Here is a 14205-nt window from a genome sequence, read left to right on the forward strand (position 1 = left end):
ATCGTGCTGCAATGCCTCAACGTATGAACTATCCAAGCACATTGCGCGCCTCCTCTCACCTCTTCTAATACCACACACACACCGTCAAAATAGCGGCGAATTCATCCACCTCATTAAAGACCTTTCAATTCCTGACAGCTCCATCATTGCATCATTTGATGTGGTCTCATTATTCACTTCAATTCCCGTCCAACAGGCCGTACATTGCGCCAGGAGGTTCCTCGAGAACGACTTAAGCCTCTGAAACAGAACATCACTATCCACTGATGACATCTGTACCGCCCTCAACCTATGTTTATCAAGCAGCGTCTTCACCTTTGAGGATTCAGTCTACCAACAGGTGCATGGCACTGCCATGGGTGCCCCTGTCAGTTCCGTAGTAGCCAACATCGCCATGGAAGATTTAGAGGAGCAGATACACCTGAACCCACCTGTGCCTATTACAACATGGTGCAGATACCTTGACGATATTTTCACTGTAATACAACGTGGTTCTGAAACAGCATTACTAGAATACCTTAATTCCCTGTCTAATTTCATACAGTTTACTCTAGAGTTAGAAGTCAACGAGGCGCTCCCTTTCCTGGATGTCTTAGTGCAACGCGTGGACCCACGTCTAGAGACTCCGGTATACCGCAAACCTATATGGTGCGGACAATTTACAAACTACAGATGCGGCCACGCACCCAGTCATCTGAACAGCACTGCCCGCACCCCAGGGCTTGGAGCCATTCCAGCACTGATGCAATCAGACGCAACGAGATTTCCCGTGTGAGGACAGACCTGACCAAATATAGGTATCCATCCCATGTGCTAGACAGATGCCTATTACAAGCACAAGAACTCGCATCCCACCCAAAATCCCCGAACCAAGACAGTATACAATCTGCCTACATTCCCTACTATCCAGGCGTGTCAGGTCGGATCTCAAAAATCCTTAGAAATTACATCAAATGTTACCCTGCAGAAACCTACGTTCGCTTGTCTCCAGCGTGAAGACCCCTGTTGCAATACCGCATCACCTGGAGAGACTGTGACAGCTGCTACATAGGTGAGACATCAAGACGTCTTCAAGATCGCCTTACGGAGCATAGCACAGCAATCCGGCTTGCCGAAACTGACCAGTCCGCATTCGCGGAGCATTTTTGGGCCACCAACAACGATCTCGATCCCAAACGTGACTTAGAAATAGTGGACCACTCGCCACCGCGCATGGCTAGAGTCACTTAATATATTGAACAAACCGAAGGCCATAAACCGCTGCAAAGGCATGAGAATGCACCGCGTCCTGGAGACAACCATTTTACACCTCGACAAACGCTGGAGTAAAATAGCGCATGCGTGCAACAACAATAGGAAACCAGCTTGAATGAATAACGTGACTTCGCTCTCAGCTCACTGCACGCATAACTATATCCGTTGTATTCAAATTTCAGTGTATTAGTTGATAAAGAGACTCCTCAGTCTCGAAAGCTTCTACTGTATCTTATTGTTTTTTTTTTTTTTTTTTTGGTAGTTGTTGGCGCATCGGCTTCTGTGGCCATAATGCACCTCCCAAGGTTTTTGCAGTACTTTGATCCAAGCCCGAGGCGGGATTCAAACCCGCGACCTTTCGGTTGCCAGGCAGGCACTTTACCCACCCGGCTAGTCCGGTAGGCGTATCTTATTGTATTTATTGTGTTATTAAATACATTCACTGGATTATATTGTATTTTTCTTAACCATGGACCCCAGTACACCAGGCCCTTTCGTCATAACCATTTAACTTCATAAATAGACGAGAATACCCATATTTTAATATCTCAAGGTGAGGCGAAAGCCCTACTACTGTCATTCCTTTTTATTAAATGCATTTTTCAAGGTCAACAGAAATTTCCAGGTTAATTGTTCTTCTTTCGTTAAATTCTTCCAGTTTTCCAACGTCTTTCAATATTTCAAAGTGAAGCAAAAGCTGTACTCTATTTGTTCTTACATTTTTTTTAGATGACGCATAAGAGTTTCCACTGTAATTGCTCTTCAATATATTCTTTCGATTCTTCTAGGAGAAGAACAATTCGCACTGCAACAGTTCTACGTCAAATTCTTTCAATTTTTGTAGGTGAAACAAAACCCTAATCACGGTATTTTTTTTTTTTTTTTTTTTTTTTCAATATTATCTATTCGATCCCAGTACATGGTCAAAAGTCAGACTCCCTTCAGAATCAGCTGTGCACCTGCTCATACAATCAACTTAGTAAAACCGAATTAATACTTAAACATTATCTCCAAATGTTCTGATCCAACGTAATGATTAGTAGTTATTAAGTTATTCACTCTAAATAAGATAACCGTAGTTAATATGCAAATAAGGAATAGATCGATCACCTACTTGTACCTGCGCTTCCTGAGCAATAAGTTCATCCGCGCTTTATTCCTCTATCCTATCAATTTTAATATTTTGATCCTTAATCATATCCTCCGTATGATAAATCAAACATTGAGGATATGTTACCGCCCCTGCCCCGAAGAGGCGGATATCCACTATCTAGAGCTCAATTAAACTTTAAACTTCAAAGGCCTGTCCATATTTAAACTTCTATAAATTGTGATTCTTGTTCCAGCCAAATTAAAACTCTAAACATTTAAAATTCATCGTTATATTTTTGTATTTTTTACTTTTTGCAACATTTTCTTTTTATACAACTATAAACTCTAAAATCAATAAATTCCAATTCCAACTAAATCTCAACTCCATAAAAACATTATTTATATACAATTGTTTACATTTGTCTAATCCTGCTTACTTCTCTAGCGAACTCAGCAAAAGCTTAATTCCATTCTCTATTCTTAAACAAGTGACTCCAGGTGTATGAGTCAGAGCCAATCTGTCTAATTAACACATTCCTTGATATATCATATATTACGCACTGCTGTAAAATATCCTCTACCATCCCACAAATACACATTGGATTTTCTTCTACTCCAAGCTCTACCAGTCTTTTCTTTAACCCATGTCCAGTTATTAACATTGTTTGGAACATTCCTAGACCAGACCAAGAAGAAATCTCTTTCATAGTTTTCACCCCCAGGCAGAAAGGCAAAGGTAACACGCCCCTTAGCAGAACCGCTCCATCTTTCCTGGCATATACAGTCTATATCTTGCTGTTACCTTTTCTTCTCTACGTTCAAATCCGGTCTTCCATACTCTCTTCCCTCTTCTCTACAAGATTTTATTCCCATAAATTCTAATCTCTTATTATTCTTAATCGCATATTCCATTTTCCTTTTAAGTATAATCAGATCCACTGGTTACTTTCCTGCAATAACTTGCAGAGCATCATTTGAAACGGTTCTGCAGAACCGCGTCACCGCCAGAAGGGCAAATCTCTGTGCAAATTGACTTCTTTTAACGTGGGTACTACACTGACAGTGGTAGAGAATTAGAAGGACCTGGGGATAATTGTGAAGGTAGATATAAAGTTTTCTCAGCAGTGCAGACGGTCTGCAAGAGTAGCTCATGGTGTCTTGTCAATGATATACAGGAATTTTTCTAGCAGGGATAGGGAGGTGATTATCCCCTTGTATAAGACAATGGTCAGGTTACACCTTGAGTACTGTATACAGGTCTGGAGGCCTCATTTCAAGAAGGATGTAGATAAGAATTAATTACTTCACATCGCTCAATCAGAAGACGGCTATAAATTCAATTTTTCTCAATGTGAGGGGAAAACCTTACCATTGTAATGGTACTCAGTAAAATTCTTTAAATTTCTGGAGAAGGCAAAAAGCCTTGCCACCGGAATCGTCCTCCGTTAAATTTCTCAAGATGTGAAAATAATTTTAAAAGACCATTATAAAATCTGAATGGCTGTTTGTGTCTCAAAACACCTTCTGTAGGGAGCGGTTTCAAATTAAAAAATTGTCGAATAACAAGTGCCGTAAATTTCCCATACCTTTACTGGGAGGAAGTTTCCTCAAAGTGCACACGAAGGGTTTCTCTAACCCACATTCGACATTTCGAGAGTGTCCGAGGTTTTTCAAGAAACGTTTTAAATTTTTCAAGGGTGAACAATCTAATTGTTCTTCATTAAATTCTTCCTATCTTTAATTTTATGAAACATTACGACTATAATTATTTCTGAATTATGTCTCAATATTTCATAGTGAGGCAAAGACTTACTACAAACCGTTCTTCGTTAAATTCTTTCAATTTTTCGAGGTGAGGCAAAAACCTTTCCATATTTGTTCTTTGTTTTAATTATTGTAGATAAAATGTCCAGCTCCGAACATAATGCAGAATAACTTAATAATCTAGCAGTTTTTAGATTATTCACTCTAAAATATTTAACACTTTAATAATTATTCAAATAAGGAATAGATCTCTCGTGATTATGTATTAATTATTACCTTAATCATATATTTCTAGGAACACTTTTCCAAATCTAAAAAAATGCACTCATCCCTGTAAGTAAACGAATGTCCGCAATGGAATTGTACTAAAGTGATATTCTCCTTTGAACCAAGCATTTCTCTGGAATGCATTTATTATTTCTAGAAGAGAAGAAAGACATGTGAGCTCTTCTTCACACAATTCAGCGCCTGAACATAAATGGACGGATATCTGCAAATGTTTTGGAAAATACTGTCTCGAGAGTTTTCAGGAAGAGACCGATGAATATGATTACCTTCCAGATAAATGTGGTTTACCTTCATATTCACTACAAAGTACTGCATATTAGGAGAACTTTTTCACTGGATGAAACGTGGGTGGAGCGTCAGAAAGCAAGTGGCCACAAAGAAGTCAATCCGCTTTCATACCCTAATGATTAAAGCACGTGGATGTTGTCCAAAAAGCTGACTAAAGACCCAAAATATGTATAAATAAGGAGAACAGATTTGTTCAAACTGAGTTACGAGGTTTTTGAATAATTCAGAATAATGATAATTCAAAAATTTATTTCGAAAACCGAAAATAAATTTCTGTTTTTAAAAAATTAAAAACAACGCACTAAGTGTTGGGTCAATGCAGTAAAATCGTATTTCATTCCAATTCCGCACCTGCTTATTTATCAAACTAAATTCATCAGCATATACGAAATCATAGGAAAATTTAATATCTTTTTAATCCTTAAATTAGATTTTCAACTATTTTTATTCACCCTGAACGTTTTGAAAAAATTTGAAACACCAATATGTAATTTTATTATTATTATTATTATTATTATTATTATTAGCCATATGGTACAAGGAAGCCTGAGGCTTATGCTGCACCAGCCAAAAAAAAAAAAATTCCCGATCTCAAGGTGAGGCAAAAGCCTTACTACTGTAATTCTTTTTTATTAAATTCATTTTTCAAGGTCAACTGAAATTTTAAGTTTTAATTATTCATCTAAATTATCTAACCACATTACTTATGCAAATTAGGAACATATCTATGATGGTTATATATAATTAACTTAAAGATATATTAAGTTAATTGTAATGACTAAAACTGCTTTTTAAAAAATTAAAAACAACGCTCTAAGAGTTGTCTCAATGCAGTAAAATCGTATTTCATTGCGTTCCACACCTGCTTATTTATCGAATGTACTAAATTCATCAGCATTTACAAAATCATAGGAAAACTGAATATTTTTTTAATGCTTAAATTAACTTTTCAATTATTTTTATTACTCCTGAACGTCTCGAAAAAAATTGAAACACCAATATGAATTTTTAATGAATGTCATACATTAATATTAACTATTTCATTCATTTGACAAACCTGAAACAACCCATATTAATTTCTCAAATCTCAAGGTGAGGCGAAAGCCTTACTACTCTTATTCTTTTTTATCAAATTTATTTTTCAAAGTCTTTAATTATTCATCTAAATTATCTAACCACATTACTTTTCAAATTAGAAACAGATCTATGATGGCTATGTATAATTAACTTAAATATATATTACTACAGCCACTTTGGCAAAGCTAAAACATTACATTCTATCATTCACATATAAGGAACAGAACGAACCATTATCTCTGTCTCACTTATATGCTACATTATATCACTCAATCTTTCAAGGTCAGCAATGGACTTGTACTTAATCAAATGGTATTCTAGTGCGAAATTGGTTCCACTAGTATCGATGGGCTTCAAGAAAACACTTCTTATATTATACCACCACCATCACCTTTCACCTTTGATATCTTCTCGGCTGTTGTACGTTAGAATTAACTATTTCATTTGATAAATAGGGGAGAATATTTATCCATGTGTTTCAAATCTCTCAAGGTGAGGCAAAAGCCTTACTACAATAAGTTGTTTTCTTCATATTCTTTGAGATCATTGAGACAACAGAAATCCCAGTTTATTATACATTCGTTTAATAAACTGGGATTTGTAACATCTCACAACGTTTTTTCCCTCGTCCGCTCTATTCTGTTTGTGTTCCTGAGCCGACTTCTTGTTTTTTTACTGACTGCAGTGGAACCCGATTTGGTTTTCAGTAAACTGACTTCTGCAGTGTATGACAAGTTAAAATTTGATTCCTTTATTTTAGTTCTATTATGCTTCAATCTCCTGCAATAGTATACATCACATTATATAAAATTAATAATAAATATACGATAAAGAGTTTCATTTCTTTAAATTTTCTCATTTTGATTTATTACTGTAGAATGAGACATCAGTATATAATATCACGACAATTGTCATTAAAAAACATTACATAGAATATTAAATTAAGTATATAAATTAATGTCGGACACTTTTCAGGAAAGAAAAAATAAAAACAGTAACTTACAAGTACATGACTGGTAGGTACGTATCGAGATTATCTATGCGATCCCATTACATGATCAAAAGTCAAACTACCTTCAGATTCAGCTGTGCACCTGCTCATTCAATCAACTTAGTAAAACCGGATTAATACTTAGTAGAGAAGACTATTGTTACTTATTCTCAATGAGTACCACCACCCAGATGGAACCGTTTCAAAGCTATTGGCCTATCATCGGTGGGTAGAATATCCACCATTTATCAAAAATTATCAAAAATTTTATTTATCAAAAATTACCAATCTAATTGTTCATCATATTCTTTCAAGGTGAGGAGAAAGCCTTACCACTGTAAATTTAATTATTTTAAGAAATGAGTGAGAATGAACATGTAAGATGGACGTATGGTGTGACGAGGAAGGACAGGTTAAGAAATGACGGTTAAGGTGGGGCCTCTGAGTAAAAAAATACAGGAAGCTAGGTTGAGATGGCTTGGTCATGTGGAACGAAGAAGTGAGGAGTATGTAGGGAAGAGGTGTGAAAAGCTGGGGGTGATAGGGAAGAGGAAGAGGGGGAGACCTAAGCTGAGATGGAAGGACAAGGTGGCAGAGGATTTGAAAGAGAGAGGATGGAGGAGAGAGGAAGCCCTGTTTAGAAAGGAATGGAGAAAGAGAATTAAGGAAGGGAATGCCGACCCCATATGAACATGAGAAGAAGGTGGGGACAAAGAAGAAGAAGTGAGAATAGTGGTGCGTTGTCTTTCAATATTTCGAGGTAAGGCAAAAGCCTATGAAAGTAATTGTTCTTCATTTAATTCTTTCAACTTTTTGAAACATTACGACTATAATTATTTCTTAATTATGTCTCAACATTTCAAGGTGAGGCAAAACTTTACTACACATTGTTCTTCATTAAATTCTTTCAATTTTTCGAGGTGCGGTAAAATCCTTTCCATTTTTTTTTCTTCATTTTTTTTCACTTTTTCTAGGTGAAATGTCCAGCTCCGACATAATGCAGATGAACGTAACAATTTAGCAATTTTTAGGTTATTCACTCTAAAATGTCTAACCATAATAATTATGCAAATATGGAACAGATCTCTCATGTTTATGTATTAATTATACCTTAATCATATATTAGTACAAACATTTTTCGAAATCTAAAAAAATGCAGACTCCCATTTAAGAAAAAGATTGTCAGCAATGGAATTGTACATAACAAAGTGATATTCTCTTTTGATCAAGGCATTTCTCTTGAATCCATTTATTATTTTTAGAAGAGAAGAAAGACATGTGAGCTCTTCTTCGCACAATTCAGTGGCTGAACATAAATGGACAGAGATATGCAAATGTTTGGGAAAAACTGTCGTGGGAGTTTTCAGAAGAGACCGATGAATGTGATTATCTACCAGATACATGTGATTTTCCTTCAAATTCACTACAAATTACTGCATATTAAGAGAACGTTTTCAGTGGAAGAAATGTGGGTGGAGCGTCAGAAAGGAAGTGGCCACAGAGAAGTCAATCCACTTTCATACACTAATGATTAAAGCGCGTGGAGTTGCCTGAAAAGCTATGGACATTACCCAAAAGATGTATTGTAAGGATCTGTCGTTACAACTGTTATTTAAAAAAAATGAGGGTTATTGATATTGAAAAATTATTAAGGAATATTAATACAGACAACCATCTGAAAAATATATGGTCAAAACTAATAACTGAAATTGTATAGGATAGTTCAGATAAGTCCCAGGTTAATTGTGCTCGTTTCGCCTATTAGTTTTAAGCAAGAGGAAGATTAACGTAGCAACGGGGGGGGAAGCGTTTCGAACACGCGATACAATAGGAAACACTGATGGAGCAGACCGTAGTTAATGAGCACAGATCAGAGTTAACATTTCGCCCTAAAGAACAATGAGCTGAAACAAAAATAAATAAGATAGAGATGGAGCTCAGTAATGGAGGTACTCATGAATTTTAAGTGAACACTTTAAAATTTCACGGGGGCAATTAACGACAGGTGTATCAAGGCCAATACAGGGGGTAGATGGGCAAACACAAAGACGATCTAGAAACTTCTAAATTTCAGGAATTTCCAGTTACCTTTCTAGAAAATTCTAGGAATTGTTGGAAACAGGTAGCCCTCTCTAAAAAGGATGGAAGACACGCCCACGGAAGAGTATAGGAGACGAATGGGAATTACAGGGGAAGGGATGTACAGGTCAGCGATTGGTCAGAGCGAAAAAGCGCAGGAAATTTTGAAATTCAGAGTGAGGAGAAAGAAAAGTTTTTTGGGAGAGTCTTTGGGAAGTGCGTAGAGGAAGACAGTCGTGTGGCAGAGTCGTTGCTGAGTTTTGGGGAGATGGTTTAGTAATGGGAAGGAAATTTTCCTTGTAAGGAAATTTCATAAGCCTAAAGTTGGGGAAAAAATGTGTCCATGTGGAAGAAAGAATATACTGCAGTAGTCAATGTATACAACAACAGTGTGAGAAGCCGATGCAATTCATAGTGAAGGAAGGAGAGCGCCCAAGAAAAAGTCTAGAGAATGACGTAAGAAAAGGATCCTTATTCAACTCAACAGAGCAGTGCCTATGGGAGAGGAACCTCAAGTAAATTGATGCATTCCAAGGATGAGCAACCGCCCGCCTACTTGAAATTGTTTATTGCCATGCTGAAAGCCACTTGTAGACCTACTAGGACAGTTGATTGGTAGGAAAGCTCATGTAAGGATTATGAGATGTAATGAACTCTTAGATCCGTTAGAACCCAAGGATGAGACACACGAAGAACATAATGATATGTATATATATATGTATGAAAATTCTGTAGTCTGAATTACAAGGATATATATACAGATAAGGCCTAGCAGTCTACACATAATAAAGTTCACAGTTAATCGTAGCCATTGATTAGAAATGTATATATATTGTCAATAAATATTATTATGTTTTGGTACTTAAGTGTCTGTCAGTCATTTTGAACTTCAGCCAATCCAGAGGAGGAATACAAAAAATATTGAGACCCCCTTAGAGTCTAGAATCTTCTGGAAGACAAACAAGTCAGGTGTAAAGTGGGAGGGGATTAAACGGGGGGCACAGTAGAGTACAGGGAATAATTAAATAAGCCCTTATAGCATTGTGGAACAGGTTGTGAGAAAAAAAAATAGAATAAATAAATAAAAAAAAGAAAAGGATATTTATAAAGGAAATTATTTAAATAAAGTAAATAATAAAAAATTAAATAACAATAACCCCCCACAGTATAAATAGGGACAACTGATGTGTTCCAACTGACTGCTACGACTTTGTTGAATAATTCAGAATAATGATAATTCATTATTTAGAAAACAGTAAACTGAAAATAAGTACTGTATATGCTTTCTTAAAAAATTGAAAAGAATGCTGAGAAATTTGTTCGGATTTAGGAAAATCTGATTTACGTTGCTTTTCCGCACCTCCGTATTTATCTAAATTTACAGCGATGTATAAAATTCAATTATTCGTTAAATTCTTTCAATGTGAGGAAAAAGCCTTACTTCTGTAATTTGCTGTTCTTCGTTAAATTCTTTCAGTTTTTGAAGGTGAAGCAAAAGCCTTTCCACTGAAATTCTTCATTAATTTTTTTCAAGTGAAGAACAATTACCACTATAATTGCTCTACGTTACATTCTTTAAAATTTTCAAGGTAAGGCAAAAGCTTAACCACTGTGATTGCTCTACAATTTCTGGCCTCATATTTAGTTAAAACAGATCGCACTAGACACGTCGATTACAGATGCAATCGTTTTCCAGAGAAACGTTTTTCTAAAACGATTTTTTCTTAATTTTTTAACTTAATTTCTTTCCAGGAGACGAACGTATTACCACTCTAATTGCTATTCTGTTTCCGGCCTTATATTATATCCAAATAGAAAAAAACATCGATACCGATGTGATCACTATTTTTCTTAATTTCTTCCTAATTTCTTAGTGTCAGGTGAAAGCCTTTCCTCTGTAATTGCTAGACAGTTTCGAGCTTCATATTAAGTACAAATAGATCACACCAGGCACATCCATTACGGATGTGATAGCTTTCCATGAACTTGTTTTTCTTTTAATTATTTTTTCCTGAACTTCATTCAATTTCCCATAGGGAGGTGAAAATCTTACCCCTTAGATCAGCCTGGCATAGACTGTTCTGAGAGGTAAACTGTTCATCTTGAATATAAAGTGAACCAAGAGTGGAAAGCGTCTTACAGCAATGCCGGTCATGTTGGCTCCATGTTTCACTGAGTGTTGACTCGAGTTCTCCCTGGCGCATCCCTACTCCCACTAACTCCTTCCACCTCGTATCGAGGTGCTCAATTCGATTGAGGTCTAGTAGCTGTGGAAACAACCAGAGTGTGCTGAATACTCTCCTGTCCTTGGAACAAGTTCTGAACAATATCGGCAACACAACCCTTACCGTGACCTTGAGACAAGCCGCATTATCCATTATCCTGTTGGAAGTAACCTTTCACAGAGGGATATACTGCAGCCATGGAGGGATGCGCCAGGTGGAATCAATTCCCAAATAACCTGTGGCTGCCGAACTTTACTTCCCTGGTACAAGTGCTCTAATAAAACATACCACACTGCCACCATCACCTTTCACCCTTGATATCTTCTCGACGACTCCACGGGCTCAACTATTTTCTCCGTATTCTTGTCCCCCATCATTGAAACAGCAGGAACTGGGATTTCTAACATTGGACAACGTGCTTTCATTCGTCCGCTGTTTCCTGTTGATGTTCCTGAGCCAACCCAATTTTTTTTGCTGGCAGCAATGGAAACAACCCACTTTGGTTGTCAATAAACTGATCTGTGTACACATGACATGTTAAAAGTTGGTTCTTTTAGTCTAGTTATCATAGATAGCCATCATATTACATAATATTAATAATAAATATAAGTTAAATTTATTTCTTCTCTATTAAAAAAAAATAAAATTTCTCCTTTTGTTTTATTAATGTTTAAAGAGACCTAAGATTATAAATTCACGATTTTGTACCTAATGTCATTAAAAAAATAAAAAACAAATACCATGCGGGACATTAATGAAGTATAAAAATTAAGGCTGGACACTTTTCCAGGAAGAAAAGTGTCCTAATTTATTTAAAAAACAGCAAATTTAAAAATAAAAATTAAATCTTTTAATTTTTAAAAAATAAAAGAACGCTGAGAAATTTGTTTCTGTACAGGAAAATCAGATTTCCATTGCTTTCCGCAACTGTGTATTTAATCAACTAAATTTAAAGTATTATATAAAATAATATGTAATAATAAATATTTCTTCGTAATATTAAATTATTTTTTCAAAATTTTTAACTATCTCGAAAATTTTTAAATAATTTCAGAACACCATTATAAAACTTGAATGAATTGCTCAGTATAATTATATATATTATTTCAGTAATGAGTGAGAATATGTTTTCATCAAATCCATTGATTTTCTCTAGTTGAGGCAAAATTATTCAATTTCTGATCTAATTAATTTAATTATGTACAATAATTAATCATGTACAAAGAGAGCAAAACACGGATTGCTGATGTGATATTAAAAATTTTTAAACAATTGTTCTTAATTTCATCCTAATTTCTTAGTGGAAGCCTTATCACTGTATTGCCCTTAATTAAATTACTATTACGTAATTAAAATATTAGCCATTTTATTGGGAATAACATCTAACAGCGTAATAGCATTTAGATCTTCACCCCATTTACCCCTTAGATCAGCCTGGCATAGACTGTTCTGAGGATTTAATTGCTCTTCCTGGATGAAGTTTCAACCAGGTGTCGAAAGCGCATCACAGCAATTCCAGTCATGCTGGCTTCATTTTTCGCTTATTGTTGACTCAAATTCTCCCACAAATTACATGATTGCGGACCTCTTCTCCGACAAGCTCCTTCCATCTCATCCCACAGGTGCTCAATTCAATTGAGATCTGGTAACTATGGACAAAACCACGGTGGGTTGAATACTCTCCTGTTCCTGGAACCAATTCTGAATAATATCGTTGGCATAAGCTTTGTTGTGGCCTTGAGACCTTGCGTAGATGGATATATTGCAACCATGGAGGGATGTACCTATTTGGAAACAATTTCAAAATCACCAGGGACTTCCTAACTGACTCAAGTAGTACTGATGTGCCCCAGGAAAACACCCTCCAAACATCAGCTTTCACCCTTGATACCTTCACGGTAGGGTCACAGAGTGATGATCTTTTCTCCATATTCTTGTCCTCCCATTATTGAGATAGCAGGAACTGGAATTTTTAACGTCTGACAACGTTTCTAGCAGGGCTTACTGTTTCCACCATACACATACATATAATCTCTCATTGTTTCACTTATATATAACTTAAAAATAATGGCTGGAAGCTTTTCCAGGCAGAAAAAAAAATCACTAACTTTAAACACATTGCTGGTAGCTACGTTTCGAGATAATCTATGCGATCCCATCATAAGTTTAAAAGTTAGAATCGCTTCAGATTCAGCTGTGGACCTCCTCATCCACTCAACTTAGTAAAACCGAATTAACATTATTTCCAAATGTCCAGCTTCGCCATAATGTTTAGCAATTATTAGGTTATTCACTCTAATTCAAATCTGGATTCGAACCCAGCCCTAAGAAAAGAACCGACTCGAATCCTTTCCAGACGATTGATTTTATGGGCCATTTTAATTGAAATTTTATGGGCCATTTTAATGCTGTCATTTGGTAGCCAGCAAATTGGGACGCTCCTCCTGGACTAAGGACGACTTACAAATCGTTATCTTCAGTGATTCTCAAGGACCTTTCCCATAAGACATTTCTGATGTGCACTCATTTAAATAAAAGTTATAAAAGCCTTTTAAATTTTTCATCCTGTCCATTGAATGATCCTTATTTATAAACAAAAGAGCAAAGTTAGCATTCTGGTTCTGCATAAACCGTAATTGAATGATTAGTAATCAAGGGATTCGAATAATATAATCGAATACATTCGAATTATTTAATCGAATTAAATAATTCGATTGATTAAATAAAAAAAAATTCAGTCATCCAGTTTCTGCAATCGAACTACTACATTTATGTATGAGAATGGCAAAAATTAGGTTGCAGAATTGGAGATGAAAGAATTTTGTTTCAATTTTGATGATTATCAGTATTCTGCGCTGAAAGAAAGTCCATATTTTTGCAATTTTATAATAATGTAATGGAGTACACAAACAGTACAGGATAATAATGTTTTCAATGACTTTCTGCGCTTGCGTATTTATCAGTTTGTATTTATATGAATAAATGAGATTTATAAAATAATATACAAAAATAAATATTTCTTCTTATTATTGATATTCATTTAAAATACTTTTACTATTCTGGAAAATTTTAAAATAACTTTAGCACACCATTCTAAAATTCGAATGACTGTTCTTCATCTGTAATTATTTATAAATTTTTCGTTTT

This window comes from Mastigoproctus giganteus, chromosome 7, assembly GCF_048544385.1.
Source record: "Mastigoproctus giganteus isolate SK-2022 chromosome 7, ASM4854438v1, whole genome shotgun sequence".
In the NCBI taxonomy this organism is placed as follows: Eukaryota; Metazoa; Arthropoda; class Arachnida; order Uropygi; family Thelyphonidae; genus Mastigoproctus; species Mastigoproctus giganteus.